Consider the following 5,238-nt stretch of genomic DNA (forward strand, 5'->3'; position numbering starts at 1 on the left):
CTACAATGACAGTTCAAAACATCACAAATATGTCCAAACAAGCAATCAATATACCAAGATCAATATCCACAAATCCTGAGAGCAATAATGACATTAAAGCATCCAAAACATTTTGGCAATTGTAACACCCCTAACCCATATCCATTGCCGGAATAGGTTTATGGAGCATTATTGCACAAACAAAACATTAAAACATACATTTCAAAAATTAATATATACATAACATAAATCATTCGTTTACATACATATTGTCCCTAAATCGAGCCCTCGAGTCCCTAGAAATACACTATAAACAATTTGGGACTAAATTCGAAACATTTGGAAAGTTCAAGAAAAAGTTAGAGAAAATTGACTATAGGGGTCACACGGCCGTATGCCTAACACGGCCGTGTGTCTCAAGCCATGTAACAATTGAATTATGGACACACAGCCGTTTCCTTACTCTTGTAACTCTCTAAGTAGGGTCACACAGTTGTGTCACACGCCCGTGTGCCAGGCCATGTAACTTTCAAAATAGCCCCACACACCAGTGTGCCAGGCCGTGTGTTAGGCCATGTAACTGCTTGACTTGCATGCAATAAACCTACAGGGGACAGATGACCGTGTCACCAGGCCGTGTATCACATACGGATGAGTGACACGCCCGCGTCTCAGGCGGTACAGACATGAATTTGCCCAAAATCAAGCCATTTCCAACACCAACTCATGCATTCACCTAAAGAGCTTTAGTGCACATTATCAAAGCATCAAAACCTTACCAAAACATACATATAATGACCAATTCAGTGGTCCCAAATCAATCAACCAATATGCCGATAAAGGCACCTAAAATGAAAACATTCAAACTTACCCAAACATGAATTTATTTGTTACATTTCCATCATCAAACATAATTCAACTTCTAACAAATCATGCCACAAATATGACCGTTAAGACTTCATCACAAACATACCATTTGAACCGTACCATTCATGCATCAAAAGTACCAAAAATGAAATAATTTAGCAAGCATCAAAAGGAATCAAATCCAAAGAAATTATACATGCCAAAATCATCAACTAACATTAAACTAAATACCAATACAAGTCCACCTATACATGCTATTAGAGTATGCCCAAAGATCAATCATGAGATGGTTGTAATAACATACTTGATTTATCTTGTTTATTAATATAAGGCGTTACCATTATTATTTCAGTTTCTTTTCTGTGTGTATAAATAAACTGTTTTATAATAATGTCCTAAGAATAATATGATTATTCTTAAAGGTCCTTAGTCAAGTATTATTGTTGGATAGGACAACGATAATGCATTAAGACTAACATGTAGTTGGTTGATGATAAAGAGTTGTTAGTGATATGGAATGTCAGAATCGATGCATGAATATGTGTGTTAGAGAACAACATATTGGACTGACCAGTTATGAATGTGTTTCTTGGATTATTATGTAATTGTCACAACATTACTCATAGTGATTAATATGTATATGATCCTCAGACTTGAGATCATCATAATCCCGACATCGTAAAGATCATCATAATCCCGACATGGTGAGTTGTTTATTTTGATACAGTCAAATGTACAGCGTAACTGGTTGTTCTATAAAGGCTGATGTTGGATATGCCACAATCTATGTAGAGGGATATGGTTGATTGAGATAGGATAAGCCCCTCCTACACAATGGGAGTAATATCTTAGGCCACTTGATTGAGTGAGACTAGAAATGCATGGCCATGCTCAAACAAGTTGATATGAGATGTTATACTTATCTGTATATCGTAGTCTGCTTAAGATATCAAGGAACATGGAATGGACTATGCATGTGTGACAATTCCATGACTTGTGTCCAATCCAGAGATAACTGACTTAAGGATTATTGCATAAAAGGTTATATCGAATCATGATTTCTTGTGACTTAGGTAGCAATGATGCATTCCTAGATGCCACTCATTGTTTGTAATATTGGAATCGTTCTAGTATTACTGCTAACGTTACAGGAACCTACAGGGTCACACCCTATAGTTGAAATGAACAGAATAAAACATAGTTGGTATTGTGTTTGGTTGTCCCTTGAATTAAATTAATTATATAATTAATTTAATTGGGTAATCAAATATCGAACACATTATGTACAAGGTTGTTGTACGCATTATGAGAACATGAATTTGGTAAGTATATAAATTCAAATAAATATATGGTTTACCGAAATTATAATATAATTAATGTAATTATAATTTTTGGTTTAAAATATTATTATATTTATTTTAATTTCTAGAAACCCTAAAAAAAGGTATATAAGAATCCCGTTTTTTTCTTTGCTTGGGTCTAGCAGCCGTCAAAGAAAATTCTTTTCAAAACTGTTTTGGGGATTCCTTCCGTTCATAATCAACTGGGTGGATTACGTAGAGGCCGGGGTCATGATAGATTGTGGCTTGGTTCGATAGCAGATCAGACTACTCGTTGTTGAGGCGTTGCTGTCTACTCAGAATAAACCTTCGGTAATTTTGTAACCTTTATCACCCCAATTCATTCCTCACACATGGATTCGTTGTTAGGGTCACCGACTTTTTATTTTTCCTCTGCGCCGTAGGGGTACCGGTGATCCAACACATGCCATTATAACCTTGGCCAAAACATTCAAAATCTATTGATATTTATGCTGGATAGTGTGAAAGATCTTCGACTAGCTTCCAAAATGATTGAGCTTTCGGTTATCTATAAAACATAGGAAAGAAAACTATGTAAGCACATAATGCTTAGTAAGTTCGTAAAACATGAAACATAACTTACCATTTCATTTATATATCATTTAGTATAAGCATAATGTAATCCAACCACAAGCTTGGCACAAGCCTAAGCATCATCATTAATACACAAGTTAGAGCATTTAAATATAATTCATTTGAATTAAACATGAGGTAAACCATTTCCACATGAGTATACATCATTGGATCCATTAATCTTTTCATGAGCATATACATTATGCCATTTGGAAACTTACCATATCATTTACTTTTCATTCTCGTTGAACCATTTAGAATATTTTCGAATACTCGGGAAAGCTTACACGAAGTGTGCTTAAACGTATAACCGTAACCTTTCCTTTACAAAGTTTCTCACACGAGTTGTGAAATGGGCTTGCTCACACGAGTTGTAGGTCGAAATGTAAGCTATACAATGCTGCTCACATGACCAGTGGAGTATCCGCAACAAATGAAGGACCTCAGTCATCGATAGGACATTCAAGACCAACATCCAAAACATGAAATCCCTAATGACATGTCATTTGTATCTTGCGAATTCCTAAGGTTCAACCGAGACTCATTAACCGTCATAGCATGCGTTTGGATATATATTGTTCACTAGTTTTTTAAATACATATTAACAATAATTAAACAACATAAACATAATAATCTGTACATACGAACTTGGCTCGACGACTAGGGCGTAAAAACAAGATTAACTAATCCGATGCTTTAGCTTTTCCCAGATCTAGATCCATACGTGGTCTATCTTGATCTAAATAGACAAATTTAATTCAATTAACATCTCTACCATTCAATTTAGTCCAGATTTCATTTTTGAAAAATTACAATTTTGTCCCTAACATTTTGAATTTTCATCATTTAGTCCTTAAGCTCATAAATTGAAATTTAAACATTTTGTTCCTTTTCTCATGCTAGTTAAATTCTCTAGGGACCTATATCAACCCGTACAAACCATCATTTCAGAAATTTACAATGAACTTTTATCATTTTTAAAAATAAGTCCCTAAATACAATTTTCATCAAAAATCACTTTACAAAACTTGTTTATTTACCAATAAGGACTCATAATCTACCATTAAACATGAAGAATCATACAGAATATTCATGGCAAAACCCTAAATCTTTAACAGTTTTGAAAATTGATCCCCAGGCTAGCTAAGTTAAGCTACAACGATCTCAAAAACATAAAAAATCATTAAAAACAAGTTTAAAAATCATACCATGCAAGTGAAATCCAAAGCCAAGCTTTCTCCCCCCTTCAATGGTGTATTTGGCCAAGCAAGGGGAAAGAATGAAAAGATGACAAATTTAATTCATCTATTCTTTTCTAAATTTTCTTTTAATTCCCATATTACCATTATAGCCTTATTACTTATTAAAATTGACAACAAAACCTTGCCATGAATATCCACTAACTACAAAAATGGTCTAATTACCATCTAAGTCCTTTCATTTTAAAGTTTCATAGCCATTTGACCCTTTTAACTAATAGAACTCTACTTTTACACTTTTTATAGTTTAGTTCTTTTCACTTAATTAATCATGCAGACGTCAAAATATCTTAACAAAATTTTAATACGACCTTACTAACATCCCATAGACATTATAATAAAAATAAAACAATAATTTACTCGTAGGATTTGTGGCCCCAAAACTACTATTCTGATTTCACTGAAAACTAGCTCTTACGACTCTTTCCCCTGAAGGAATTTTCATCCCTGAAAATCTTACGAAAAAATAAGTTCGGGTATTGCACTTTCATAGCTTCTTTCAGTTCCCAGGTGGCCTCTTTTATACTGTGTTGCTGCCAAAGAACCTTTACTAAAGCTATACTTTTATTTCTCAATTCTTTAACTTCCTGAGCTAGAATTCTAATTGGTTATTCACTCTACGTCATATCAGACTGAATCTCAACATCACTAAGTGAAATCACGTGTGAAGGATTTGATCGATACCTTCATAACATTGATACACGGAATACATTGTGAATCTTTTCTAACTCAGATGGTAAAGCTAACCTATAAGCTACAGGACCAATTCTCTCAATGATCTCCTATGCCCTAATAAACCGCGAACTAAGCTTTATTTTTTGGCCAAATTAAAGGACTTTATTCCAAGGTGACACTTTCAAAAGCACTTTGTCATCGGCTTGAAATTCAATGTCTTTTCTTTTCAAATCCACGTAAGATATTTGTCGATTCGAAGCTACTTTCAAACTGTCACGTATCATTTTAACCTTTTCTTTAGTTTCTCGAATCAGATCAACACTGAATAACTTTTTATCACTGAGCTCAATCTAGTATAACGGAGTTCGACACTTTCAACCATACAAAGCTCCACACTGTGCCATTTTAATGCTCGCTTGATAACTGTTGCTGTATCCAAATTCAACCAACGATAGAAATCTCTCCCAGTTACCTTCGAACTCTAAAACACAACATCGAAGCATAACTTCGAGTATCTAAATTAC

Source organism: Gossypium raimondii, chromosome 8 (genome assembly GCF_025698545.1).
Source record: "Gossypium raimondii isolate GPD5lz chromosome 8, ASM2569854v1, whole genome shotgun sequence".
Lineage (NCBI taxonomy): Eukaryota > Viridiplantae > Streptophyta > Magnoliopsida > Malvales > Malvaceae > Gossypium > Gossypium raimondii.